Raw genomic sequence first — 19,060 nt, 5'->3', positions numbered from 1 at the left:
AAAGAGACCTTAGAAAGCTAGCTCATTCCTTCCACTGCATAGCAACAATAAAGAGCCATCTATGAGCAAGGAAAAGCTCTCTCCAGATACCTAAATATTGAATATTGTTGGCCTTTGTTTTGGATCTCCACACCCCCAAACTGATGAAAAATAAATGTTTTCATAAACTATCATCTGAGGTATTTTGTTATAACACCCCTTATAGACTGAGATAAGGACTAAACAAAATGCACATTTTATTATATAATGATAAAAGATAATTAAAATCATAATTAACAATTAAAATAATTGACAAATACCTAATTGATCCTAAATCCATTGATATTGCTTAAAGCTAAAAAGCGGTATAGGTAAGAAGGAAAATATGACTTTAAACTCTGAGAATTACAATGGGACAGCTGAACCCGACATGAGCAGATTTGATAGGAGAAGATTACTGATCACTGTAGAGCACTTACAATATATGATTTTAAGCATCTTGTTCAGTGAATAGAAGCACAGTGTACTCAAAACTCATTCTCATTGAGTACCACGAGAAAAAAAAGAATCAAATGAAATTCACCTTTGTAAAAGTTTTTAAAAGCTCAGGGGAGATACACATTGGGAGAAAAAATCACAGTTAGGTATCTGCGCAGTTTGGAGATCAGAGCTGCCAATATTGCAGATAACTAAGTTGTGAACTCAAAGAAGAAAGACTCATTTAAAATACTATTCCCTGACAGAGGAGTTAAGATACCCAAGTAAATTTCTGATGACTACAAAGTCGTGACCAATGTTCTTTGCTCCAGTTTCTTTCCAACAGCAGTTAATGACAATAACAATAATGAGGATCTTGTAGATGTTGTGTTAATGAGTTGCTTTCTGTTCTCATCTTGAAGAAATGCAGGAAACAAAAGCTCTAATTGCACTGGGTTAATCAAAATTTTTTATCTTGACCATGAGATTCTGTCATTAGAAGACACTTCTGTCAACCTCAATATTACAAGGATTACTCTGTTCTCCTGACAAGCATAGCATATGCTTGTGAGCTTTTCTGTCTGACTCAAATCAGAACATCATCAATAATGAAGATATAGTAATTAGTTCTACGGCATGTGTTATCTGTTATTCAGTCTAAGCAGTTACCAGTGCTGAGATGGTGCAATTTACTATTACACCCAAAGCAGACCCAAGATGCTCAAGTGAAGAAGTAATGCACCATAAATACTAAAAAGGCTCTCGTCAGAGAAAAAAGGAAGAAGAAATGGAGAACAGGGGCCCTCGAGGACACTAAATTTGGGAACTTTAATGAAAACTGGAAAGGAGTGTATTTTGGTCTTATTTTCTCTGTGGATGGTTATTGGTCTAGATGTCACCCCAAAGCCTCATGTGATCATAGGTGGAGCTTTTTGGAGATTGCTGGATCTAGAGTGTGTGATGCTGGGATTAAGGATGTCATGCTGGAATTGATTCTAGGTGGAATGCCAGAATTAATCCTCCCTGGGGGGTGAGTGTTACTATCCCAAGGGTGGGTTGCCTGGTTAGGGTATAAGGGACATAAAGAGAATCGTTGGTTGATGCTATTGGCTTGCTATTTCACTGCCTGCCATTAACTGCTTCTCCCCTGTGATGCCCCTCTGCCACACCACCCTGCCTTGGAGCCAGCCAACTATGAACTGAAGCCTCTACAAACTGTGGACTAAATCAAATCTTTGGTTATTTTGTCTCAGCAATACAAAAATTAACTAAGACAGTTATTCATAAATAGAAGATTATAGTCAGCAGTATGGGTTTGAGAGTGTATTACCCATGGGCTTTTTGTACTCCACCCTATCTCAGTGTGCAGGCTCTGGGCACAAGCTCTATCTTATTCTTTGTTCATACAATTTTGTATTTCTGATGAGTAAGTATTCAAAGACAAGCAGTGTCTCTAGAGGAAAATAGGCTGCTTAACAGACTGCGTAGAAGAATAGCTTGTACAGGTCCCATGTTCTCCTGCTTTACGGCCCACTGTGCGTTTGGGCATCTTGCTAGGCCAGTGGTTCAGAGCCAAAGTTATTTTGCCACCTAACTAGGCTTTTCAAAATATACAGAGACATTGGCTGTGGCAATTTATTTGAGAGAGAAACAGGGAGAGAAATGGAGATATGAATGCTTGATTCTGTCAAAATATACAGCGTTGGTGGATCTGGACTTGATACTTTGAAAAGCAAACTGAGGAAGGAGCTTGCCCCAGCCATCTGAACTTTCTTGAGGCCAAACAAAATTTGCCTTATGGTAAAGAAAACCACTACACTCAGAATAAAGTCCTCTGTTGTTTCCATGGATAAATATTTTAGTCCTACTTTAAATTAGCAACAATCTTAACAAGTGTATAAGATTTTTATTAAAAATTAAGAAGAAGGTTAACAGTACAGCTCAGTAGTAGAGGATTTGCCAAGTATGCATACAGAGAGAAAGGACGGGGGAGAAAAGAAGAAAGAAAAGAAAAAATGAAAATATGTAGGTCAAAGTTTAAAGTTCTTATATCTTGTGGTGGTTGTTTTTAATGTGGTAATTAGATAAAATGTACATAATCCTCGGATATGTGTTCACACATTATTCTAGATATTTCTGTGAAGGTGTTTCTGCATGAGCTTAACTTTTAAATTGAAAAACTATAATGGTACGTAAGATCCTAATGATATAATTGACAATGTGAAGTAGGAAAATAAGGGATAAAAGTGTAGGGGAAATGGGAAGGGTAGGGGAAGGTAATGAAGGAAAAAAAACATGAAAATATGAAAAAATGGAAATAAAGCATTTGTAAATAAGGAAGGGAGGAGGGGGTGAAGGGAAGGCAGGGATAAGGGGTAAAAATGAGAACCAAGACCTGTCATGTAAAGGTACAAGATCCCAATAATGAATGTAACTGTACTGTATACCTAAAATGTACCAATAAACTCAATGAGAGAAAAATAAATTGATAAACTGAGTAAAGCAGACCTGCATAGTATGGGTAGCCCTCATTGGATTCATTGAAGGTCTGGATATAGCAAAGGTTTCACTCTCCTCAAGTAAAAGGGAGTGGTCTTCCCAGATGGCCCTAGAACTAAGAGATGTTCTTCTAGCTATTACAACAGCTTTTGGGCTTTGGACTTAAAAGAAACTGCAACACAATACACACAACACACACACACACAATTTTTATATATTAAAAATGTTAAATATTTTAAAAGATTATTTTTTTCTTTATGACCTATGTTTGTCTTTTCCTTATACATGGTTTGTTGTCAGTTCATATCACAATATATTCTGATCATTCTCATGCAGAATGTGAAAACGAAAATGTCTCATCCGACTCACCACTGTGTCTTGTACATGTATGTGTTCATAGCATTTGAATCATGGCAATTTGAATGAATGAATATGTGAATAAGTGAAAAGAAATTAATGTCTGAATTGTCATTCCTATTCTAAGAAAAGTTTAATGTCTGTAGCAACAACAATAATCTTCATTGTGTAAAGAGATAATTCCATTTAATTCTAAATTTAGAAAGTTGAAACAAATCCCACTCTCAGCCAACATTTTAGAAACATACTTGTGCTACCTACTTTTTCTACAGGCACAAAAACATAAAGCCTATATATAATTTTTGTTCTTGTATTCTGCATTTTAAAGAACATGTGAAACCTTGAGTAAACTCAACCATTTTCAGTATTACCTTGATTGTTCCCAGGGTTGTCCTTTCAATACTTGCAGTTTTGCCAAACTCTCAAAAATTCCAGCAGAAAGATTAGATATTTCTACTTGCCCACTCAAAAGCCACTAGTACCTTACCATTATATTTAGGAGGCAATGACCTATACATCATGCATCAATTGTTCTAATACCTGGATTTATATTAATATCATTTGGGTGTATTTGAAAACATATTTATGCTAGAAGCTACTCTGGAACAATAACGTTGAAAGCTTTTTGGGCAAAGCCCTAATATTCTTTCTTTTATGACTTCTATAGTTGAACTCCTCTACCTCAATGCCTGGACACTTACATGCTTTTTTGAATTATTCCTTCAGTATTCTCTTCCTTGCTCCTAGAACCAGTCCATAATAGAAAAAAAAAATTTTTTTTGGTACCGGGGATTGAACTTGGGTCCTTGCCCTATGCAAGGCCGGCCACCGAACCACTGAGCTAAATCCCTGGCCCCACATAATAGAATTTTGTCATTCATAGACCAATCCAAGCTTGCTTTTTCCCCAGGAGCTAGCACCTGCTTTATTCTTTGCCTGTGATCCTCACATCATCTGTTTTCTCATTTGTCTCTGGTCTTTACTCAAGAAAGCCTTCTGAAGCACCATACTATGCAGTACTCTCACTGTGAACATCACCTTGCTTCATTTTCTACATAGCATTTGTTACTCTTATCATACATGTGTATGTCGTGCTTACATATCTCTCACTAGAATAAAAAGCTGTTAAGGCAAGAGAAAGATCCTGCTTGCGCTTACTCAATTTTTAGTGCTTAGAATAACTATTATTGAAATAAAAGCATTAATAAGTAATGCAAAATAGCAGAACATATACATTGGGAGCTTGGATCCAGTTCCAAGTGAGATATCAGAAAATGTTTGATGATCTCAATTGTGCATTTTTCTCAGATAATAATCTACTTGATAGTAAATATAGAAATACCAGAGTTCAGAAAAATTGTAGCTCTGTCATTGTAACAAGAAGTAATTTCATAGGACTATAAACTGCTTTTTGATATGGGTAGGATTAGGAAGATGCACTAGTGACTAATAATGACAATCTGTGGTACAAATATATTTAATAAATAATAATTCAACATCTTAGATTCCATTTCCTCCTCCACCAAGTGCAAATTAAGATTTTCTTCTTCTGTACTCATATTCCATGGAGAGATGGTGTGGAGATTTCAGGAAACTTTTCACTTTGATGTATGCAATAGATTGTAGAAAAGAACTATATGGGTTTTTAAAGGAACATGAGTTAGATACAGGTCTGACTACTATTTGCTAGCACTATCTCTTAAATACACACGGCTACTATAATCAACATGTAACAGATTTGGCTTAGTCATTTCTACCTGATCCTGTGTTTCCTACAGAAAATTGGATTTCTTCTTCCCAACACAGCGACTTTGGGCAGCCTTTCCTCCTCTTTATTTCTTCCCTGCCTATACTCATTCCTGTTGTATGTGATTACTGTCAAATGGTGCTGAGCCCACTTGCACACTGATTAGCATTTTCCTGTTGATTTGCTCTAATTACTAGCCAATTCGAAGCAGTGACACTATCTGCCTCGTTCCAGTTATAATCTTCATGACAGCACTGGCTTCTTCAAATAGCTTTAGTGTTACACAGTTAATGATATATATATTTCTTTGATTTCAATTTCTCTTCGGTCAAATCACAAGAATTTCTGGTGGCATTTATGTAACTAGAATCAGCCATCAGACACTGTCTTAAGGGGGCAATGCATTCTCAGGAGCTATTACATTGTCTTCTATCTTCTTGTATTCAGGATTTCAGTTTAACATCTTTAGCCATTTTCTGCAACCGGAAGCTTCTCATTACACATACGAAATTCATCAGATTTTCAAAGCTTATCATAGTCACTGGCTATACAATAACAGTTTTAAAAAACAGCTTCTCTGCTTCAGTTTTCTATTAGCTTGAGCAAAATATAAACTGATTACAATCCTTTTTATTGAGTTACACCAGTGGAAGTGGTCTCAAAATCCTCTAATATGTCCTACACTGGGAGCTACAATAAAATATTTTGCTCAACTACTTTCCTCTAGCTGCTGAATTACCACACTGGTGATTGATATTTGTCATATTATGTCTGTAAAACCAGGAGAGGCGATAATTTTGGTACCATCTCTGAGCTACTAAGTGAAACAAATCTCAAGTCTCGTCAAAACACCCTTTCTCTGAAAACAATATTTCTTAAACACTAGATTTGGTGGAAATTTTTAAAAATCTAAATTGACATGTTTTTTAACAAGGGTCAACCCTAGGCCACAATGTCTGTTGAATTAGCCTTCTGTTTTTCGAGTGCTTAAGTTTTTGCAGAAAAAACACCCCCATATTTGCTATCATTACTACTTTTAAACACCTCTACAATATAAATCTGTATTTATTTTTAATATGGTGGCTAATCTGACAAAATAATGGTAATTGTTATATTTACCAGAAAGTGCATTTTCAATTTTCCAATTAATTGTGTTTTGATCTGTGAGAATGCCATTGAAAGATAATAAACCAAAATATGCTCAGCAGACCAATGAGGGATATGTAATGGGTCCATATTGTTCAAATAAGTAAAACTTAAATATGAAAAATACAGTATTTTCTCAAAATATTCAAATGTATGGTATATGAGGTTAAAGTCGGGTCCTTATATCCTTGCATAGTTATTGGGAAAGATCAGAATTCCCTGTTGGCATAAAGCAAGACCTAACATTGTTCTGAATATAAAGGACTGATCAGGACAAATCCTATTAATTACAGAGAAAAAATATTTCTGACATTGTGTCCTACTTCCAAATAGATGCAACTGAAACATTGTGAAGTTTGCATATTTCAGGTATGCAACAAAATGCCTTGTGACCGTCAGACCCAGAATTGAGCAAGTAATTACATCTCTAAAAAGTACATACGAAAGTCACACAGTTTCACAGAGTTTATGATATTAGCAAAACACTTTAAAATTGGAAGACAATAACTACAAAGTCGATATTCACTCTGGGAACCATGAGTAGTGACTTTAAAGCATGTTAATATGATGGAAACTGTAGTGGTGGAATTCGGGATGCTGATCTTTTGATTAATTGAATAGATCTTTCCCTTGTTCTGCAGGACCTCGGTTATATCCCCCATAATCAAGGGGATCTGTCATGCAGAAGAAATGCTTGCAAGGGCTGTTATTAAGCCTTTGCCTAAGAAAAAAGGGTATCGCAAAGATTCCAACAGAGTAAAGAAGAGAATATGAGACCAATAAAATAAGCTTGCAGAAGCAGACTTCAGGCTACAGGGTAATATTTTGGGCAGAAAAGTAGGAGTGCCTTGCCCATAATACAATAAATCTGTTAGAAACTCCAAGGTTTATCAATTCCTGAGAAACGTATCTTCTAGTCTAAAACAGTCACAATAATCCCAAAAGTGCTCTATTAGATTAAAGAACCTAGTAAAGTAAAAATAAAATGCTTGGCAAGTTTATTACATTGGTGCAAATAAAATTAATAGGTGACATATGTTGAATAAACAATATTCATTCATTTTTAAAACTATCTGGCTCTCTGTAAAGGGAAAAAAAGCATCACAAGAATTTGTGGAATGACTTTTAAAAAAGCAGATTTGTCTTCTAATAAGGAAGAAATATGTAACTTCTGAATATTTTGGAGTTTTTAATACTATGACTAAGAGGGGGTGCACTTTTCTATTGAAAGCAGTGGACTCTTTGTTACGTGAATATTCAGTCTACAAATGATATACAGCCACACTGTCCAAAGGAAACATATGAATGAGAAATTCAGGGCCTGTACATAATTATAAATATTAATTAATTAAAATATTTACTTTTTTATATGAAGTATTGGAAATTCAACGTGTTACCCTTTGTTATGGTTTGGTTCTTCAATATCCCGAAAAGCCCATGTACTAATGTTTGATCTCTGGCTGGTGGCACTACTAGGAGATAGTGGAACCTTTAGGATGAGATGCCTTTGAAGAAGATCCACCCACTTCCTCACGCGGCTGCCTGTCTTCCAGGAAATGATTAGCTTTGCTCCACTGTGTGTTAGCTGCCGTGATCTTCCACCTCACCACAGGCCCCCAAACAATGGAGCCAGCCAACTGTGGAATGCAACCACTGAAAATCTGAAAATAAAACTTTTTATAAAATAATTTGAATTTCTCAGGTATTTTGGGACAATAATTGAGAGCTGACTAACATGCCCTTGAAAGGTGGACGAGTCATATTTCAGCGTGGTATGTGTCTACTGGCTACAGAATAGGACAGTGTGGTTAGAAGTTTCCCAGATGAAGTGTGAGATTGAGTCACTAATGTGACTTCTTGTTCTCATACTTATTTATTCCATCTTCTGATGATTAAATCATATTAAATCAACTTCCCACTGAGTGCAGTAACTGCCATGAGGGATTGTTCCTAGGTAAACCCCAATATTTGATGGCCTCGTCAAATTAGATTGATATCCAATTTCCTGGGCCCTGGGAGAGATGACCACTTGGAAGGCACGGATAATTCTACAAAAGGACTTTTCTGCTTTCACAACCTTGAAACACAAAACAAATCCAGCTAATGAGATTGGTGAGACAAAAACAATAACAGTTCAATGTATATTTACTGCCTAGGCTTTATGTTGAACATTAAGGAGAAATCAGAGTCCATGCCTTCACAGAGAATACACTGAAATGTGGGGAAGCCAGACACATATATACACATTGAAAACCATTTCATATGAATTAGTGTGAGAGAGCACCAAAGCAGCTCTTTGAGGAAAGAGTTGAATACAAGTCAGCAAAAAGGCGAAATCACTATCATCATTTGGAAGAGGCTTCTCGATCGAAGTAACTGACTTTGCTCAACCTTGGAAAATGGTCAGTGCTTGCCCAAGGGCAAAGAAGAATGTTAGAAGAAGCAATGGGTTGAGGATGCCCAACAAATTTTTTACAGTATCAGGAACTGAACACAAGACCTTAAATCTTTCACACTGATATCAGAAGACTTTATGTTCTTACTTTGAGAAAAAGTCTCACTAAGTCAGTAAGTTCCCAGGTTGAGTTTGAGCTTCTCATCCTCCTGCTTTAGTCTCCCAAATACTGCATTTATGGTTATGTATTGTGGTGTGTGCCTTTGTAGACACAAAGCAGTCTAGGTTGCAAGGATACTACCGCTATTCTTTGAATGTACAGAAACGGCCACTTCTTTTGAGCGGTAGGATCTAGTCAGACTTAAGAGCTACCAATTTGAGGGTAAAAAAAAAATGTTTCCTCTGATTCTTGTTCTTTGTTTTCTCTATTTTTCCTAATTTCGTGCTCAGTGATAAAAATGGGCACCTATTCAACCAAGGCTGATTTGAAAAATTGGTGCAGAGTGTGAAGGCCTAACTGAAATCATATCTCTGTATCAGCCAGTTGTATTGACTGTTCTTGGCCAACGGAGTAGAGATGAGGCTGGAAGTGAGAGCCAAATGCACAGGTTGCATGTCTAGTGGGGAGGAGAAACCCACATGGCCCCTATTAGGATTTGAATGCTATAAAAAAGGCAGCATGGGGCAATGAGATTTATTGGCACTTTAGCAGGCAAGCAGATATTATTCTCATAGTCAGGGGATTTGAGATATGCTGGGCATTATGAGAAGATTTGTTTGTTCGTGTCAAAAACAATGGTCTTATTCTTGATTCCCCTTCTTTTTTACCTTACATAAAATTTTTCGTCAAATCCCATTGAAACTAAGCTCAAAATATATGTAAACCTGTCCTTTTTTTACCACCTAATGCTGCTACTATTCTGGCTCAGTGGACCTTCATCTTTCCCTCAATCATTAAATAACCTTCCAGTGAGATGCCACTCTCTTCTCCCTTTGCAATCTCTTCCCTGCAGAGCAGCATCCTGTTGTAACATGAGTCAGATTATATCACTCTTGAAAAATCCTTTGACTCCATCTCACTCAAAATAAAAATGCGTATCTCTGCTTTGCTCTGGCCTGAAGTCTTCTATGTGGTCCACTTCCTTCTCACCACCTTCAATTGATTCTCTGACTTCAGGTGCATCTTCGTGAGTCTCACTCCAAGTCACCACACATACCATGTTTTTTCTCCCTCTCTGAAGACTCCAAATTCCCTTTAGTCTTTCATGATTTTCTCCTTAGAATACATTCCTTTCTAATGTGCTGTAATTTCTTATTTACCATGTTCACTCTTTATGAGTCTAAGATGTAAGATCTGAGGGAAAAGAGATTTTTGCTCTGTTATGTTCTGTTATATCCTCAGTACATAAGCAATTTGGAGCATAGAGTAGTCAGTGAATAAGCATTAACCTTCTGAAGGAAAGAAGTTGCAGAGAGATATGGAATGTTTCTGACAACAGTAAATTGTAAATAAAAAGCACTGACAAAGAGCAAAATGAGTTATTTCTCCAGGTACTCGAGAGAAGGGATCTGTGCAGCAGGTCATCTTAAGTGCAGGGGCACTTAATGAAGATATGGTGGGATAGCAAGAGGCAACCCCTGAGGAACAGGGGTCAAAAGCAGGCTTCTCATGCTTAGGAAACCTTAAAGCAAAAGTGACACTGAAAAATTTAGGGTGGATATTATTTTCAAAAGTCATAAATACAGTTGTACAGTAAACCTATGAAGGACAATCCAAACTGTATACAGTGAATATTTACATGAAAATTGGTATAGAAAAAGAGTGTCATAAACCCCACTCAGAATACTCCCTTTCACTTCGGGTTATGCTCCATAACTCTGGACATTTTCTAAAGCCGTCCTTCATGTCTTTACAAGGTGGATTAAAAGCAAGACGAATAGGTGAATGCTGCTGCTGTAAAATACTTAACATTCTAATAAATGTAATCAATAATAAGGTTCTTCAACCTTATTCACTTGATCTGGCACCAAGAAGCTTTTGACTCTTCTCTGAAGTTAAAAGGACCGTGGAAGGTGAACAGAATTGATTCAGGAATTTAGGCAGCTATGAGTGAGCAATGGAAGACACTCATGAAACACAACATCCAGAACTGCTTCAGACAGTGGTGAGAGTGATGGGGAAAATATGTTTAAAGCAAGTGGAAGTATTCTGAGAGAGCTTAATAGCAACATGTCTTGTAGCATAATAATCTTTTAAATTTAAATGTCTGCATCACATTTTTCCATGAAACCTTATATATTTAAAAAAATCTATCCCATCACTTCTCAGCCTTTTGGCTAAGATTGAGTGTAAAAAAACCTATCCTTCACATTACATAGTATCTCAATCCCTTTTGCCTTTTTGGTGGCAGGTAAATTAATTTAGGGAATATAGATCATATTTAGATGTAAACACTCAGCATATACTAACACTCTAATTTTAAAACGTTTAGGAGTTTACCACTCAAACCGTAGTATAGCAAGTGGGTGAGAAAATATTTTGAATGCAGATAAATTGTAAGCCAGAAATGCATGCAATTTGATGGATCTTGAGTAATTTGCCTACCTACATGTTGGTTTATTTGCCTATCTGGACCAAATAAATAGTGGACCCCCAGTGACAAACTTTTAGAAAAAACACACCGAACAAAGCAAAAACATTCTTGCACAGAAAGAAGCATTCTAGTGCTTCTCGCATTCCCAAGGAAGTTTACGAGGACTTGCATGCACGATGAAACAAACGGTACATAGGCGAGGAAAAGCTGGTATCTTCATATTATACCATTTACTTCCTCACAATGGAAGGGGACTCCGACTCAAAAGCCTGCTCATACCAAACTCAATTTTTGACACATACAATTACTTTAAATATAGTTCAAGTGAACACAGTTTTACGTACTTAGAACATGTATGATTCACGTATACCATAAACATACACACAACATCTGGTAATCTTAAATCAAACACTAGGGCTGTGAAGGACCCCCAGCTGATACTGCGTTTCAAAGCTCTCTGACCCAGAAATGACTCAGACACGCTGACCTGCTCTGATTCCCGTCTCCTGTTGGAGTTCCCTACCCGCTTCCCCTCTGGGTTGTCTCTGGAAGTGGTGGGCAGAGAGGGACTTTGCATCACATGCAGTCCTCTCAAAGAACCACCCAGACAAGGATGAGTATCTGTAACCACAGATAATTTTTCCTTTCCTTGCACAACTTCAGAAGTCTCAAAGCACAGGACGCCAAGAAGCAACGGACGTTTTGCTGTTAGGCACTGGATGGCTTTCAGGACAAGGAAGCTCATTCCATTTCTCCTTCATTCCGCCCTATCCTCTTCACTTTTGTGTAGTATAGATAGTAGGAACATTTGTTGTCTTATTTCTGTTATTTTCTTTTTTTTCTAAGAAATGTCAGGGTTTTTTTTTTTTTTTTTTTTTTTTTTTTTTTTTGCTTATGTCTACACCTATGGATAGTAATATGTTATCACTTCAATTAATTTTACTTTTCCCCTTCCTTTTCTCCTAAGTAGGAAAAAATGATCACCAAATATGATTAGCAAAGTAGCAAAGACTAAGTTTTCTTCCTATTTCCTCTATTAGGGCAGCAAGCATAGGCTTTACGCAGAGAGTATACACTTGACCAAAAAGAAGCAATAGTATTAAAACAAAACAAACACACATTTAAAAAAAACTCAAGTTATATTCTGACTTCAAATATACATTACACTTTCTGAACAAATTTTTGGGTTTCTTTCTCCATTTCTCATCTCCAGTCTTTCTTCCTTAGCCGAGCTTTCTTTGCATGTTTCTTGAGACCCTCCTGTTCCCCTGCTTACCATACTGTGGATCTTGTTATGTTAGTCAGCTTTCCATTCCTGTAACAAAACAGCTAAGATAACCAACTTGCAAAGATAAAAGATTTTATTTTAGCTCTATTTACCACTATTTTGGTAGTTTAATTCAATAATCACTTGGCCTCAGGGCTTTTGGGCTTGGGGTATGGAGGTCAATCATTGCTTTAGCATGTGTAAAATCAAAACTGTTCACCTTTTTACACGGAAACTAAAAGAGAGTTTTAATTCTTTTGCGTTTTGGAAAAGGTAAAACACTAAAGATAGTAGACAGTCCCATGGTTGCCTCTGGTATGGAAAGTGAAAGAAAAGGATGAAAAGTAAAGTGCAGGGAATTCTGGGGTTAGTAAATCTATTGTGTATAAAATGCAATGGTGGATACATGTCTACACAGTGGTCAAAATCCACAGAGCTGTATAATAGAGAATCAAGCTAATGTTAACGGTAGATTATAGTTAGTAAGAAAATATACACATTCATCAGTTTCACTAAATGTATCACAAAAACCCAAGAGTTAAGTAACAGAAGAAACTAGAAGCAAGGGAGAGAGAGCTAGGATTACTGGGCAGTCAAAGAAATATCTACATACCAGTTATCTCTGGATATCCTTAGGGTTCCAGATACCTTTGCAATAAAATTATGAATGCCAAGTTTCTTTGCATTAGATGAAGAAGTATTTGCAAATGACACAAGCACATTTAAAAACATCTTTAGACTTTTGTAATACCCAGTGCAATGTAAATACTTCATAAATAGTTGTTATATCGCTTAGGGAATGAACAGAAAACAAAAAAACAAGTCTGTATATATTCAGTACAGATACAATTTTGACTCAATTTTTTTTTCTTGTGCTATGGATTGAAATCAATCTTTTCCCTAAGCCCCATTCCCAGCCATACTGGCATTTTTTATTTTGAGATAGGGTCTATCTAAATTGTTCAGGCTGAGCTGAAACTTTCAGTCCTCCTGCCTCAGCCTCCCAGAGTGCTGGGATTACAGGAAGTTTTGATCTGTGATTGGTTGAATCTGTGGATATAAAATCTGTGCCCTTGGAAGCTGACTGCCCTATCTAGTCCATTATTCTATACTTCTAAAGCCATGCTAAATATAAGATCCAGTCTTCATTCTTTCAAAATATGAGGAGAAAGAAAAGAAATATCTGGTTGGATGCACTAAGGGATTAGAAAATGCAGAAAATTTCCAGTAGCGATAGGTTTAAATACTAACAATAGGCATCTTTTACTTGTTTACTGCTAATGTTATTGTGGCACTTGTAAATTGACTCTTATCATAAATGGCCTTGTAGGTTGTAAAAGTAAATCATGGCTTTTATGCATGCCAAAAATGGGTTCTTAACATGTAAATGGGCTCCCTTGTTTTGCAATACAAACCCCATAAGATTCTAATGACATAGTAAATCAAGCAGTGCATTATTACAAAATATTGGAATTGTAATGGTTTGTTGGCTTTTGTTTTAAAACTTCCTAAAGGAGAAATGTAAAATTAAGGAAATGAATTTAGTTACTGCCAAAGACAGTCTTTCATCCTCTTAATAAAAAACAGAAAGAAGGCTGAGGCTTGATTGTGAAATAAACACATTTTCCCTGCAAAAAAAAGTACAAAATCCCATGGCCGATACTACTACTTTTGTTATGTGAATAAATGGACAGGTCAGATGGAAATTTCATGTCAGTATAAAGGAAAATGTATCATTCCAAGTTTCTTTTCTTTTTCCTCTTCCTGATTCCATGTGCATTATTCTTTTTCTGTTCCTAATAACTCAATGCAAAAGATAGAGTAAGAAATAATAAAAAAGTAAAAAGAAGTGTGTTTTCTTAACTCACACTTCTGGAGGTCCAAGTTTTGGGGGCCACCAAATGTGGTATCACATGAAGTGATACCAGGAAAATGTATTTTTGTCCTCTGACCTCTCTTCTTTTCCCTGCTCTTTTTCTCCTCTCTCCTTTTCCTCCAATTCTCCCCTATGGAAACCACCAGAATTTAATCTTGGGGCCCCCTTTGTGGCCTCATTTAGTCCCATTATTTCCCAAAAGTCTTACCCTTAAACACCATAGCCTGATGAAACTTTCATCATCTTAGTTCCTCACAATGGGGATTCAAGGCACAGCACCACGCAGCAAAATCCTGGGTTTGTTTTTGTTTTTGTTTACAAATCTCCCTTTTACCTTTGAAAGATGACAATGAAAATAAAAATGATCCAATTAGCTAAGTAATTTGGAAACAAACACTTCTCTTCCAGGTATCTTGTTTATTAGTTTATCTATTTACAGAGAAATTACTTTTTGTCTGAAACTGTGCCTATATTATGAATAACATCTTATCTGACATTAGATAAAAAATATATTTCTGATTGTGCCACAGAGTTGGAAATTCATGGTATACTTCAAGTTTCTAAAGCAATTCGTTCTATATAGAGCAAGGAATTAGAGCCCATAATGCTTCAACCTGACAAAGCAATGAATATCTCAGGCGAAAAGAAACCCAGTAATTCTTACAAAGAAAACATAAATGGACATAGCTTCCAGCCACAGCTAGTACAAGACTCATAAATTAAACAGAAAAAAGTAAATAATTAAATGAAATAATGTATCTTCCAATGTCCTTTTAACCACAGTGCACACCTTAAACCTTTCTGAGAGATTATTCATATAATTAATACTTTTAGTACAGCAATTTATTCTATTTTCTGTTACCAAAATGACAAATAGAATTGCTTCATCAATCCCATCTTCTATCCCTCCTTCCATGAAGATGAAATAGTACTCTCTGCTAGAGGAATTCATATTTATTTTAAATATTTAATGTCTTTTCCATCTTTACAACCCTTTAGCATCTTTCAATTTCATTTTGATTAAGTGAGAAAAGCATGTAATGGCTTACAAAGCTTTGAATATTGTGAGCCTTATCTTTTTTTCAACTTTACTTCTAAAATTCTTCACTCATTTTGGGATCTTTTTCACAGCTTCTATTTTTTGGAATCCCAGGCTGTACCATGATGTCTGACTCTTCCCTGTTTCTTGAAATTTACAAAATATTCCTTTTTATTTTTTATAAGCACACACATTATTTTTCTTTATTATTACATGCTTGCACCACACAATGAATACATTCACTGGTGGACTTGATGAAATTACATATCACATCTAATCCTTTTTACTCCTCTTCCTCTCCTTGCCCTTTACTCGCCCTGCATTCTGAGATCCCCTTCCTGTCCACTGAAGGACCACTATTCCTTACATCATGTACAACACACGAAAGTAGCCTTCTCCTGGAATCATCTCCCTGTCAACTGTTTTCGTTTTTTATTTACTTTTTATTTTTGGCTAGCTTCTCTACACTCTCCTCAGAGTAGAGACACTGCCTTACCTTTCTTCTTCTTATAGTATCATATGGATATTTACCATATTTTTTTCCAACTAGAATATAAGCTACATTAGAGCAAGGTACATAACTGAATGTTGTATTTATTGTTTTATAAATTACAAGAGATCCTGGGATAAAATCTTACCTTGAAACATATACTTGTTCAATAATTAATTAATTACAAAAATGTCCTTATGGGTAAATGTCACTTATTATCTTTAGATTGTTATATCTTTCTGTTAAAGTCATAGAATATCCTGAATATTCCTCATATCTTTTCTGAAATTATTTTTAAAATCCAATAGCTTGTGTTCTAATAATTGTCAAATTGAACTTAGCATCTTAATGGATGAAAATAACTGAATGTTTCCATATGTAACTATCTCACACTCCATTGATTTACATCCATTTAGATTTTTATTCTTAGTGGAGAAAAGAAATAAAACTATTTTACAGTCTATATAATTGTCTTTTAACAACTCTTTAAAATATCTTAAGTTGCTTTACTGTACTTTTGTGCTTATTTCATAGATAGTGACACTCTTCAAGATCATGTTTATGTTTATGCTAGCATATTTTTCATATTGGACATTTACATATCCAGTACAAAAACTAATTAAAAGCATTATTTCATTGTATATTTTCTATCTTTATAGGTTAAAACTCCCTGTCTTGGGTAGGTGCCAAGAGGTAAAATACCTGGACTGTGTGGGTATTATCCTTTTGAGAAGTGATCATCTGAAAAGATAATGTCTTTAACTCCCAGATTCTGTGGAAAAACAGAAGCATACTTAAGTACCAATTAGGAAATGCAAATCAACTATTCTAATGGTGTAATCTTCTCCTTAAAGACACTCCAATACTTTCCTTTTAGCTTGTCCTAACATTCTTTTGTTCCCCACCCTAAACATGGATCTCTTATTGCAATATTCTTGAACAAAATACTATTGTCTAGCCTGCTGATTTACTCAGTGCTAGTTTTCTTTCACAATTATTGTCTTGAATCTACTACTCTATAGTTTTGCATAGTCGAATCAAATTCTTATGTTTACTGTTATGTGTGTGTACCTTTATAAAATAAGAGTTTTATCTTTTATTGTTAAATACAATGTTAGGAGCTATAAAAATATTAGTGCCTAAAATAAATAAATTTTTACTTATTATTGCAATTACTTTTAGTAAGTGACACTGCAAATTATACAAGCAACAAACAAAATTATTTTATAATGTGCTGGAAACTGAAAGTGAATATATTGTGTATTGTCATAGCAAATAGCTCAAGAATGTTTTATTGTTTTTTAGAGATAAAAATAAATTTTAACCTAAAGCGTCAATATTTTAGATATACTTGAAGGAAACGATAGGGAAATACAGCCAGTGTTTAATGATAAGGAATTTAAAGTGTTCTAGGCAAAGGGGTCAGAAAGACAAGGTCTAATGTGGAAGATCAAAGATGCCCTAAATTTTTTTATCCCTATTTCCAATGAGATGGGGTCTTTTTCCTCTGCCCTTGAATATGAGAAAATTCTATCACTCTGACCAGTACATTTGGAAGAAGTGATGCTAGTCATTGTATGCCACACACTTAGGAAACAAACAAGTTCCACTTCCTGCCTCTTGAGATGCTCTCTTAGGGCTCTGCGCTGCCATGTTAAATTTGAGACTATGTAGCAGAAAAGACTAGGAAAAGAGTGTGTTAGAATTCCCTCTTCATAGAAGAAAGAAGGGCTCACATGAGTCTAGCCTCTCACTCCTCTTTGTCAAGGCAGCAGGTGTATGAGTAAAAGCATCTTGGATCCTACTGATATAAGGGGAAAAGATGTAACTCCCAAACCTACTAAACATCTGAAATATGAATACATATTCTCTAAAATTGAAGAATGAATTCTAGGAATGAGAAAGGTTAGGAGAAGGAAAATTTATTGAGAGAAAAATAGCTTAAGTCAAAGAGAGACAGAAGGGGGACCAGTAAGTGGGTTGCCTACCCACACCACTTCTAAAAGTTGTTTTATATGGCAAAGCCATGAGGTGAGGCAGGTACAAAGTGTGACAAAACCATAAGACGAAGTGGAAAAACACAAGGTGGGCAAAACCATGACCAACCAATAAGACCACAAGTAGAGTCACCCAGGTAATGTTAATTAAATGGGGATCAATTGGTAATAGATGTCACATATAAATAACTTCCAATTTAGAATATCAATCACTCCTGTCTAGGCGAAGTAGTACATCTTCTCTTTTTATAATGCTAACCTGTGAATGTGTCTCAATTGTTTTCCTTGTTGGAGCCTTACTGTGTTGGCTACTTGAGGGCTGTGCCATCCCTTGAGAACTGGGGTCCTATTTAACTTCCTATAAGATATCTAATCAATTTAATCTATCTACAGTAATACAATTTGAACTAGTTACTACTTGAAAATAACTGCAATGTGACTTCAATAAATATCTTGTGGAGAAAAAGAATCACCCCGAAAATTTCTTGAGATATAATGCCATTTAAAAAAATTAATTTTATTGGTACATTCAATGTATGCAATAAAACGACATAATATCATTTTGTGGTAGTTCACTACACAGAAAAAAATCACAAGAAACAGTACTTGAGTTACATTAGGAATATTTCAGAGGTCAAGACAAAATATAGAGTAATACAGGAAAATGAACTAAGAAGATACTGGAGATGTAGACAGAGTGACAATGTTGTTTTTGTTAGATATGGACAGTATTTAAAGTGCAATGTGATATTTTGCTGAATGTTTAAAACAAAAGAATGCTTTTAAATTTTGGAAATTCATGATTGATTTCACAATGGAAAGATCAGTAGCTTTCATAGCTTTGTCATAGCTCATAATCATGTGATAATCATATCTCATAAAACTACACGATTTTATCAGTGAAGAGAGAATATTTTGGAAGGAGGAATGAAAGCATTTTATGAAATGCTTTCCTTCATCATTTCCATTTGAACTACAAAGTGGGTCATTTACAACCCACCCACAATTTGATAAGGTAGGAAAAACTTCTACAGAATCCCATGATATGAGCTAATATATAGGCTTTTGTGAAGAAAAATTTTAAACTGGTGTTGTTGCAAGATAAAGTACTTTTCCTCAGTTAACTCTAGAATAGAAATTCCAGTGCTTAAACCACAAATTGAATCTCCTTTCCAGGGAAGGCATCATGTAATTCCT

This window comes from Fukomys damarensis, unplaced genomic scaffold (assembly GCF_012274545.1).
Source record: "Fukomys damarensis isolate Sample0158 unplaced genomic scaffold, DMR_v1.0_HiC HiC_scaffold_2, whole genome shotgun sequence".
In the NCBI taxonomy this organism is placed as follows: domain Eukaryota; kingdom Metazoa; phylum Chordata; class Mammalia; order Rodentia; family Bathyergidae; genus Fukomys; species Fukomys damarensis.
Note: the sequence above shows the minus strand (reverse complement) of the source record.